This window comes from Tachyglossus aculeatus, chromosome 25 (assembly GCF_015852505.1).
Source record: "Tachyglossus aculeatus isolate mTacAcu1 chromosome 25, mTacAcu1.pri, whole genome shotgun sequence".
In the NCBI taxonomy this organism is placed as follows: domain Eukaryota; kingdom Metazoa; phylum Chordata; class Mammalia; order Monotremata; family Tachyglossidae; genus Tachyglossus; species Tachyglossus aculeatus.
This window is the reverse complement of record NC_052090.1, coordinates 24639812-24652398: the sequence shown is the minus strand read 5'-3', so window position 1 is coordinate 24652398 and position 12587 is coordinate 24639812.

The window sequence follows — 12587 nt, the reverse complement described above, 5'->3', positions numbered from 1 at the left end:
GAGTGGAATAGAATAGAATAGAAGAATAGAATAGAATAGAATAGAATAGAATAGAAAATAGAATAGAATAGAAAATATAATATAAATAATATAATTATAATATAATAATTTTAAATAAATTTAACCAAAAAAGGGAAGAGGAAAAAAAAAGGAAGAGAAACAGTGTGGCTCAGTGGAAAGAACCCGGACTTGAGAGTCAGAGGTCGTGGGTTCTAATCCTGGCTCCGCCACTTGATAGCTATATGACTTTGGGCAAGTCACTTCACTTCTCGGGGCCTCAGTTGCCTCATCTGTCAAATGGGGATGAAGACTGGGAGCCCCACATGGGACAACCTAATGACCTTGTAATAATAATAACAATAATAATAATGGAATTTATTAAGCACTTACTATGTGCAAAGCACCTTTCTAAGCGCTGGGGAGATTACAGGGTGATCGGGTTGCCCCACCTGGGGTTCACAGTCTTAATCCTTACAGATGAGGAAACTGAGGCACAGAGAAGTTAAGTATCTCCCCCAGCGCTTAGAACGGTGCTTGTCACCTAGTAAGCACTTAATAAATACCATTAAAATAAATAAATAAATAATAAATAAATAAATGCCATTAAAAAATAAGCAACCAAAACAACAATCTTCTGTATGACCTTAGTCAAGTCACTTCACATCTCTGGACCTCAGTTACCTCATCTGTAAAATGGGGATGGAGACTGTGAGTTCTACAAGGCACAGGGACTCATCCAACCCGATTTTCTTGGATCCACTCCAGTGCTTAGAACAGTGCCCGGCACATAATAAGCACTTAACAAGTACCATTATTGTTATTACTATTATTAATTATAATTGTCAAGTGAGTACTATGTAATAATAATGATTGTCATATTTGTTATGTGCTTATTATGTGCCAGGCACTTGTATCCACTCCAGTGCTTAGAACAGTGCCTGGCAGGTAATAAGCACTTAACAAACACCATAATTATTATTGATAATTACTATTAATAATTGTTAAGCACATAACTGTGTAATAATAATGGTTATCATATTTGTTAAGTGCTTATTATGTGCCAGGCACTCACTGTCTCCCCCTTTTAGACTGTGAGCCCACTGTTGGGTAGGGACTGTCTCTATATGCTGCCAACTTGTACTTCCCAAGCGCTTAGTACAGTGCTCTGCGCACAGTAAGCGCTCAATAAATACGATTGATTGAGTCTAAGCACTGGGGTGGATATGAGCAATTCGGTTTGGACACAGTCCCTGTCCCACGTGGGGCTCACAGTCTCAGTTGCCATTTTACAGACGAGGGAACCGAGGCCCAGAGAAGTGAAGTGACTTACCCAGGGTCACCCAGCAGACACGTGGTGGAGCCAGGATTAGAACCCATGACCTTCGGACTCCCAGGGCCATGCTCTAACCACTACGCCATGCTGCTTCTCATGTGTTCCAAGCACTGTACTAAGCGCTGGTGATGCTCAGGTCAGACCCCCACACACCACAGTCCTCGGAGTCAGGAGAGGTGGCCATGGGGCCCATTTCGCAGATCTGTAAACCGAGGCACGAGGGGACCGTCTGTGACTCGCCCCAACTCTGGCAGGGATTCCCGGCCGCATTCAGCATCGAGCTCGGAGCTTCGGAGGGAGTGTTCTTGACTCAGTTTACCTGCCTCTCCCCGACAAGGCCCACGGCTGCTTCACACCAGAGGGTTGGAGGGACGGTGGTTGTCAATGGAGGGGCCCAGAAATGGTAAACATTCATTCATTCATATTTATTGAGCACTTACCGTGTGCAGAGCACTGTACTAAGCGCTTGGGAAGTACAATTTGGCAACATCTAGAGACGGTCCCTACCCAACAGTGGGCTCACAGTCTAGAAGGGGGAGACAACACAGAGGACATGCCCCTGTCCCAGGCACTCCTGGGCCTGTAATCAATCAATTAATCAATCAGTGACATTTATTAAACATTTATTATGCGCAGAGCACTGTACTAAGCACTTGGGAGAGGATAATACAACAAAATTAGCAGAGATGTTCCCTGCCCATAGTGAGCTGAGAGTGTACAGGGGGAGATAATAATAATAATAATAATGATGATGGTATTTGAATAATAATAATGCTAATAATAATAATAATGGCATTTATTAAGCGCTTACTATGTGCAAAGCACTGTTCTAAGCTCTGGGGAGGTTACAAGGTGATCAGGTTGTCCCGCGGGGGGCTCACAGTCTTAATCCCCATTTTACAGATGAGGGAACTGAGGCACAGAGAGGCGACTTGCCCAAAGTCACACAGCTGACAATTGGAGGAGCAGGGATTTGAACCCATCACCTCTGACTCCAAAGCCCGGGCTCTTTTCCACTGAGCCACGCGATTATGTGCAGAGCACTGTACTAAGCACTTGGGAGAGGACAATACAACAAAATTAGCAGAGATGTTGCCTGCCCATAATGAGCTGAGAGTGTACAGGGGGAGATAGACTTTAATATAAATAAATCAGTAAATTTTAATAATAATTATGGTATTTGTTAAGCGCTTACTACGTGCTAAGCACTGTTCTAAACACTGGATAGATACAAGGTAATCAGGTTGTCCCGCCCGGGGCTAACAGTCTAAACCCCCATTTTCCAGATGAGGTCACTGAGGCACAGAGAAGTGAGGTGAATCGCTCCCTTTATTCATTCCCCTCTCATTCCATCGTATTTATTGAGCGCTTACTATGGGCAGAGCACTGGACTAAGCGCTCCCCCAGGCCCACACCACTGATGTCCATACCCGTCACTTTATTTATTTATTCAGAGAAGCAGAGTGGCTCAGTGGAAAGAGCGCGGGCTTGGGAGTCAGAAGTCGTGGGTTCTAATCCCGACTCGGCCACTTGTCAGCTGTGGGACTTTGGGGAAGTCACTTCACTTCTCTGGGCCTCAGTTCCCTCATCTGGAAAATGGGGATGAAGACTGTGAGCCCCATATGGGACAACCTGATTACCTTCTAGACTGTGAGCCCGCTGTTGGGTAGGGACCGTCTCTACATGTTGCCAACTAGTACTTCCCAAGCACTTAGTCCAGTGCTCTGCACACAGTAAGCGCTCAATAAATACGATTGAATGAATGAATGAATGAACAAATACCATTATTATTAGTTTTAATAATTTCTGTTGATATCCCAGACTAAGCGCCCCTTTTCCTCTGCTCCCCCTCCCCTCCCCATTGTCCCAACCCACCCCCTTTGTGTATCTATGGACATATTTATAATTATAATTCTATTTAGTTTTATTAACGATGTGTTTCTATCTAAAATTCTATTTATTTATAACGATGCTACCTGTATACACGTATATATGTTTGTACATATTTATTACTCTATTTATTTATTTATTTTACTTGTACATATCTATTCTATTTTATTTTGTTAGTATTCTTGGTTTTGTTCTCTGTCTCCCCCTTTTAGACTGTGAGCCCACTGTTGGGTAGGGACTGTCTCTATATGTTGCCAATTTGTACTTCCCAAGCGCTTAGTCCAGTGCTCTGCACATAGTAAGCGCTCAATAAATACGATTGATGATGATGATGATGCCTGTTTGCTTCTTTCGATGTTTGTCTCCCCCCTTCTAGACTGTGAGCCCGTTGTGGGCAGGGTTTGTCTCTCTTTGTTGCTCAATTGTCCTTCCCAAGGGTTTAGTCCAGTGCTTAGTCCATTATGGAACGACCACTCTACTAAGAGCTTAGTACAGTGCTCTGCACACCGTAAGCGCTCAATAAATAGGCCCGAATGAATGAATGAACGAACAAACGACTCCTCCAGCCTAGGTTGAGTCAGCAGGGGCCGCTCCGGACCAGGTTTCCAATGGTCATTCATTCATTCAATCGTATTTATTGAGCGCTTACCGTGTGCAGAGCACTGGACTAAGCGCTTAGTACAGTGGTCGTTCCATAATGGTCTCTCTGACTCCTCCACTCTCACCGGCTCCTTTTTTTTAGTGGCATTCCAGGCTCAGGAAGTCCAGGATTAGACCGTGAGCCCACTGTTGGGTAGGGACTGCCTCTATATGTTGCCAACTTGTACTTCCCAAGCGCTTAGTACAGTGCTCTGCACACAGTAGGTGCTCAATAAATGCGATTGATTGATTGATTATTACTCTATTTATTTTACTTGCACATTATTCTATTTATTTAATTTTGTTGGTACGTTTGGTTTTGTTCTCTGTCTCCCCCTTTTAGACTGTGAGCCCACTATTGTGTGGGGACTGTCTCTATATGTTGCCAACTTGTACTTCCGAAGCGCTTAGTACAGTGCTCTGCGAACAGTAAGTGCTCAATAAATGTGATTGATTGATTGATTATTACTCTATTTATTTTACTTGTACATTTCTATTCTATTTATTTAATTTTGTTAGTATGTTTGGTTTTGTTCTCTGTCTCCCCCTTTTAGACTGTGAGCCCACTGTTGGGTAGGGACTGTCTCTATATGTTGCCAACTTGTACTTCCCAAGCGCTTAGTACAGTGCTCTGCACACAGTAAGCGCTCAATAAATACGATTGATGATGATGATGATATGTTGGCAACTTGTAATTCCCAAGCGCTTAGTCCAGTGCTCTGCACACAGTAAGCGCTCAATAAATGCGATTGATTGATTGATTGATTGATTATTACTCTATTTATTTTACTTGTACATATCTATTCTATTTATTTAATTTTGTTAGTATGTTTGATTTTGTTCTCTGTCTCCCCCTTTTAGACTGTGAGCCCACTGCTGGGTAGGGACTGTCTCTATATGTTGCCAACTTGTACTTCCCAAGAGCTTAGTACAGTGCTCTGCACACAGTGAGCGCTCAATAAATGCGATTTATTGATTGATTGATTATTACTCTATTTATTTTACTTGTGCATATCTATTCTATTTATTTAATTTTGTTAGTATGTTTGGTTTTGTTCTCTGTCTCCCCCTTTTAGACTGTGAGCCCACTGTTGGGTAGGGACTGTCTCTAGATGTTGCCAACTTGTACTTCCCAAGCGCTTAGTACAGTGCTCTGCACACAGTAAGCGTTCAATAAATGTGATTGATTGATTGATTGATTATTACTCTATTTATTTTACTTATACATATCTATTCTATTTAATTTTGTTAGTATGTTTGGTTTTGTTCTCTGTCTCCCCCTTTTAGACTGTGAGCCCACTGTTGGGTAGGGACGGTCTCTATATGTTGCCAACTTGGACTTCCCAAGCGCTTAGTACAGTGCTCTGCACACAGTAAGCGCTCAATAAATACGATTGATTGATTGATTGATTGACTTACTATGGGCTAAGCACTGTTCTAAGCGCTGGGGTAGATACAAGGTAATCAGGTGGCCCCAAATGGGGCTCACACTTTTAATCCCCATTTTACAGATGAAGGAACTGAGGCGCAGAGAAGTTAAGTGGCTTGCCCAAGGTGACCCAACAGACAAGTGGCAGTGGTGGGATTAGAACCCATGACCTCTGACTCCCAAGCCCGGGCTCTTGTCACTGAGCCCCACTGCTTCTTTTAGCCCAGGACACCTCTCTGCTTCATAGCTTTAATTCTGTTTGTTCTGGCGACTTTGACACCTGTCTACATTCATTCACTCAATCGTATTTATTGAGCGCTTACTTTGTGCAGAGCACTGTACTAAGCGCTTGGGAAGTACAGGTCGGCGACATAGAGAGACGGTCCCTACCCAACAACGGGCTCACGGGCTAGAAGGGGGGAGACAGACAACAAAACAAAACATGGAGACAGGTGTCAAAGTCGTCAGAACAAGTAGAATTATAGCTATAGACACATTAACAGAATAAATAGAATAGTAAATATGTACAAGTAAAATAGAGTAATAAATCTGTACAAATATATATACAAGTGCTGTGGGGAGGGGAAGGAGGTAGGGCTGGGGAGATGGGGAGGAGGAGAAGAAAAAGGGGGCTCAGTCTGGGAAGGCCTCTTGGAGGAGGTGAGCTCTCAGTAGGGCTTTGAAGGGAGGAAGAGAGCTAGCTACATATTTTATTTTGTTGTCTGTCTCCCCCTTCTAGACTGTGAGCCTGTTGTTGGGTAGGGACCGTCTCTAGATGTTGCCCACTTGGACTTCCCAAGCGCTTAGTACAGTGCTCTGCACACAGTAAGCGCTCAATAAATACGATTGAATGAATGAATGAATATGGAAGCCAGCCCGTTCCTCAATAATAATAATAACAATTATCACTGTGGTATTTGTTAAGCGCTTACTATGTACCCATCACTGTTTTAAGCCCTGGAGTAGATTGGAGAAGCAGCATGGCTCAGTGGATAGAGCCCAAGCGTGGGAGTCGGAAAGTTGTGGGTTCTAATCCTGGCTCCGCCACTTGTCTGCTGTGTGACCTCGGGCAAGTCGCTTCACTTCTCTGCTCCTCAGTTCCCTCACCTGTAAAATGGGGATTAAGACTGTGAGCCCCATGTGGGACAGGGACTGTGTCCAACCTGATTACCTTGTATCTACCCGCATGGCTCAGTGGAAAGAGCCCAGGCTTTGGAGTCAGAGGTCATGGGTTCAAATCCCCGGCTCCGCCACTTGTCAGCTGTGTGACCTTGGGCAAGTCACTTCACTTCTCTGGGCCTCAGTTCCCTCATCTGTAAAATGGGGATTAAGACTGTGAGCCCCATGTGGGACAACCTGATCACCTTGTAATCTCCCCAGCGCTTAGAACAGTGCTTTGCACATAGTAAGCCCTTAACAAATACTATCATTATTATGCTCTGCACATAGTAAGCGCTCAATAAATACGATTGATGATGATGATGATTACCCCAGTGCTTAGAACAGTGTCTGGCACATAATAAGCGCTTAACAAATGCCATTATTATTATTATACAAGCAAATCAGGTTGGACCCAATCCCTGTCGCACATGGGGCTCACAGCTTCCATCCCCATTCTCCAGTGAGGTCCAGAGAAGTGAAGCGCCTTGCCTGAGGTCACACAGCAGACAAGTGGCAGGCTCTAGCCACTAAGCCATGCTGCTTATTAATCTGAGCGGGGGCGTTTTGGCATGAAGTGGAGAGATAACAATACTAATAGTGGTATTTGTTAAGCGCTTACTACGTGCCAGGCACTGTTCTGAGCGCAGGGGGAAATATATCCCCTTCCTTCCTCTCCCCCTCGCCCCCCTCTCCATCCCCCCCATCTTACCTCCTTCCCTTCCTCACAGCACCTGTATAGATGTATATATATTTGTACATATATATTGCTCTATTTACTTATTTATTTTACTTGTTACACATCTATACTATTAATTTTATTTTGTTAATATGTTTGGTTTTGTTCTCTGTCTCCCGCTTCTAGACTGTGAGCCCACTGTTGGGTAGGGACTGTCTCTAGATGTTGCCAACTTGGACTTCCCAAGCGCTTAGTACAGTGCTCTGCACACAGTAAGTGCTCAATAAATACGATTGATTGATTGATTGATTGATTGATTGATTGATTGAGAGACCCCCCCCACACCCCAAAGGCTTTCGTGGGGTCAACTTACTCCCCACCTCCATCCACCCTGCGGTGTTCCCGAGGAAGGAAGGATGAGTTTTATATAGCACAGGGCGGCCGGTCCCCGGCTCCGGATAATTAACAATTTACAACTGCAGCGGGCCTGGAGGTTTGGAAATCTCCGGCTTCTGGAAAACCACTTCCAGGCCTGGAGACCGATGGGGCCTGGCGTCCACTGAGGAGATCCCGGACCCGGGAAGTCAAGGAGGACACTTCCTGGTTACAGGGCAGCGAGGGTCTGGGGGCGATAAGAATAATAATAATAATGATGGTATTTGTTAAGCGCTTACTATGTGCCAAGCACTGTTCTAAGCACCGGGGTAGATACAAGGTAATCAGGTTGTCCCACGTGGGGCTCACAGTCTTAATCCTCATTTTACAGATGAGGTAACTGAGGCACAGAGAAGTGAAGTGACTTGCCCGAAGTCACACAGCTGATAAGTGGCGGAGCCGAGATTAGAACCCACGACCTCTGACTCCCAAGCCCGGGCTCTTTCCACTGAGCCACACTACTTCTCACTCTCCCCACCTTCGGACCGTCTCTAAGTGTTGCCGACTTGTACTTCCCGAGAGCTTAGTACAGTGCTCTTCACACAGTAAGCGCTCAATAAATACGATTGAATGAATGAATTCAATCAATAAATCAGAATGAGTCCTTCATTCAATCGTATTTCGTTCAATCAAATTTATTGAGTGCTTACGGTGTATAGAGTGCTGTGCTAAGTCAATCGGTAGTATTTATTGGACACCCACCGCGCACAGAGCACTGAACTAAATCAACCGACCAGTGGTAATAAATAATAATTATGATGTTTGTTAAGTGCTTCCTATGTGCCATCATCAGGTTGGTATTTACTGAGCCCCTTTGTGCACAAAGTACTGCAAATCCGTGGTATTTGTTGAGCACCTCTTTGTACCCATAATAATTCATTCAATCGCATTTATTGAGCGCTTACTGTGTGCAGAGCACTGTACTAAGCGCTTGGGAAGTACAAGCTGGCAACATAGTACACATATTACCATACGTGTAATAATAAGAGTCAGAGGGTTGCGGGATCTAATCCCGGCTCTGCCACTTGTCTGTCGTGTGACCTTGGGCAAATCACTTTGCTTCCCTGTTCCTCAGTTTCCTCATCTAAAAAATGAGGATTAAGACCCTGAGCCCCACGTGGGACAGGGACTGTGTCCACCCTGATTTACTTGTATCCACCTCAGCGCTTAGTACAGCGCCTGGCACATAGGGAGTGCTTAACAAACAGTAATAATAGTGGAGAGCAGTGTGGCTCAGTGGAAAGAGCCCGGGCTTTGGAGTCACAGGTTGTGGGTTCTATTCCCGGCTCTGCCACCTGTCAGGTGTGGGACTTTGAGCAAGTCACTTAACTTCTCTGGGCCTCAGTTACCTCATCTGTAAAATGGGGGTGAAGACTGTGAGCCCCCGGTGGGACAACCTGATCACCTTGTAACCTCCCCAGCGCTTAGAACAGTGTTCTGCACATAGTAAGCGCTTAATAAATGCCATTATTATTATTATTATTATAAATAAAACCGATTGACTTCAGCCGGCTTCAGTCAGATGGTCCTCAATTCACACTGCTGCTTTTGAGGGGCGTCACCCTCTCCGGTCCGGGGCCACTTTTTAATCTCTCCCACCCACGCCGAATCCCTCGACGGAGGTCGAAGTTCTTCCCGCTCCCCTCCCAGCCGTCCGGCCGACGGAAAAATCCTGGGACCTCCCCACCAGGCCTACGACTTTGTCTCCTCCAACGGCTCAAGTTTTCCCGGCACCGGTACCGTGTGTCATACGATCCAGGATCCGGGCCGACTTCAAAGCCGTCCGCGTAGATTCCGATATCGTCAAGGTGGTCTGGGTCCGCCCTAGTGATGAAGACACTTGTCAGCGTGGCTTCCAAATTAAAGACAATCTGGTGGGAAATGAAGGGTGACTTCCCCTCTTTCGGGTTAGGCTGATTGACCCCGAACAATTTCGCTTCTTCAGTACGGGTTTGCTGCGCTGGGAAAAAAAAAATAACAAAAGGAAATCGGACCTGAAAGATCTTCTTTGGGCGATTCATTCAATCCTTCAATTATTGAGCGCTTACTGTGAGCAAAGCACTGTACTAAGCGCTTGGGAGAGGACAGTACAACAACAGACACATTCCCTGCCCTCAACAAGCACCCACTCTAGAGATAATGGGGACACCCTGCCTGCGACCTGAGTTCTAATCCTGGCTCTGCCACTCCCCTGCTGTGTGACCTTGGGCAAGTCACTTCACTTCTCTGGGCCTCGGTTTCGTCATCTGTAAAATGGGGAGTCAATGCCTGGTCTTCCGTACTAAATGTTGGGGTGGATGCAAGTTAACCAAGTTGGATAAAGTTCACGTCCCACGTGGGGCTCACAGTCTTAATCCCCATTTTACAGATAAGGCAAACGAGGCCTATAAAAGTGAAGTGACTCGCCCAGGGTCACTCATGAGACTACTGGCAGAGCCGGAATTAGAACCCAGGTCCTTCCGATTCCCAGGCCTGTGTCCTATCCATTAGACCACACTGCTTCTCCCCTTTTCCCTCTCCAAAGGTCCCGTTCATGACACATCCAATCAATCAATCAATCAATCGTATTTATTGAGCGCTTACTGTGTACAGAGCACTGTACTAAGCGCTTGGGAAGTACACGTTGGCAACATATAGAGACAGTCCCTACCCAACAGTGGGCTCACAGTCTAAAAGGGGGAGACAGAGAACAAAACCAAACATACCAACAAAATAAAATAAGTAGAATAGATATGTACAAGTAAAATAAATAAATAAATAAATAGAGTAATAAATGGCAGGATAGTATCCACCAGGAATGATGCCGGCATTCCCAGTCGTCGTCTGTCTCAACACAGAAGCAGCACGGCATAGCGGATAGAGCATGAGCCTAGGAGTCAGAAAGTCATGGGTTCTAATCCCGGCTATGCCACCTACCTGCTATGTGGCCTTGGGCAAGTCACTTCACTTCTCTGGGCCTCAGTCACCTCATCTGTAAAATGGGGATTGAGATCGTGAGCCCCATCTGGGACAGGGACTGTGTCCAACCCAATTTGCTTGTATCTTCCCTAGCGCTTAGTGATAATAATTATGGTATTTGTTAAGCGTTTACTATGTGCCAAGCACTGTTCTAAACCCTGGAAGTGTCTGACACATAGTAAGCACTTAACAAATACCCCGATTGTTATTATTAGTATAATTACTATTGTTATCATCAATCGTATTTATTGAGCGCTTACTATGTGCACTCTGAATGCTAGACCAACACATTCGCTCACACCTAAGAAAGTATTGCCTCTTAGTGTCTCTTAGTGTCTCTTATTGTCTCTTATATATTGCCAACTTGTACTTCCCAAGCGCTTAGTACAGTGCTCTGCACACAGTAAGCGCTCAATATATATGATTGAATGAATGAATGAAGTTGGTACAATTTTAGCGTATGCTCCCTCCATAAGTACTGAGTTAAAACTCAATTACAGGATCTAAGGTTTCTGTGGAAAGAGCAGGGGCTTGGGAGTCAGAGGTCATGGGTTCTAATCCCGGCTCTGCCACTTATCAGCTGTGTGACTTTGGGCAAATCACGTCATTTCTCTTTGCCTCAGTTCCCTCATCTGTCAAATGGGGGTTTAAACTGTGAGCCTGGTGTGGGACAACCTGATTACCTTGTATTTACCCCAGCACTTAGAACAGTGGTTGGCACATAGTAAGCACTTAACAAATACCATTATTAGTTTTATAATAACCTTGATATTCCCCAACGGTTTCTCCACTGTTTTGCTTTGACCGAAAGCCACATGGATTAAGTGAGCAATCTGTGTTGGAGACCTTGAGAATGAAGCTTTCCCAAGCGTTCGCAATCTAGCAACAACAGGCCGGGTGGTACAGCGCTGTTTTGTACACGGATCTGTGCTGCCATTCCTACACACGTGACTTGGCTCTTGCATTTAGTATGTTGCCAACTTGTACTTCCCAAGCGCTTAGTACAGTGCTCTGCACACAGTAAGCGCTCAATAAATACGATTGATGATGATGATGATGATTTAGTAGGATCAGCTCTGAATTCGAGAGATGGGCATACCCATCCATCCTCAGCCTCCACCATGGACTCTTGAGGCAGATAGGACGACCCGTCTCCTATCAGGTAGGTGGAGAAACAGAGGCAATCAATCAATCAATCAAATTTATTGAGTGCTAACTGTGTGCAGAGCACTGTACTAAGTGCTTGGGAAGTACAAGTTGGCACCATATAGAGACATTCCCTACCCAACAGGGTGGGCTTAGTGGAAAGAATGGGGGCTTGGGAGTCAGTGGACCTGGGTTCTAATCCTGGCTCTGCCGCTTACTTGAGTGTGGGAACTTGGGCAAGTCATTTTATTTTTCTGGGCCTCAGTTTCCTCATCTGTAAAATGGGGATTCAGTCCCCATTTTTTTTCTCTCTCTCCCCTTCTTCTCCAGACTGTGAGGCCCAGGAAGGTTGGAACCATGTATCACTTGATTACTATATATGTATCCCAGTATTTAGGTCAGTACAGTTATGGATGATGATGATGATGATAATAATGATGATGATGATGACGATGATGATGATGATAGCTGTTCAAGAAGCTGGGCGAGACTTCTAGGGTAGGGCCAGGTCCAACAACCACAGAGCCGAGCAGTCTGGTTTCTAGTCTCACTTCTTCCCCAGGCCTGCTGTGTGACTCTGGACAAGTCAGTTGACTTCTCTGGGCCTCCATTTATTCATCTGTAAAGTGAGGATAATAATAATAATAATAATGATGGTATTTGTTAAGCACTTGCTATGTGCCAGGCACTTTTCTAAGCGCTGGGGTAGAAACAAAGTAATCAGGTTGTCCCACGTGGGGCTCACAGTCTGAATCCCCATTTTACAGATGAAGTAACTGAGGCACAGAGAATTTAAGTGACTTGCCCAAAGTCATACAGCTGACAAGTGGCGGAGCCGGGATTAGAACCCACGACCTCTGATTCCCAAGCCCGGGCTCTTTCCATTAAGCCGCAGAATATCCACCTCTCCCTTCTTTAAA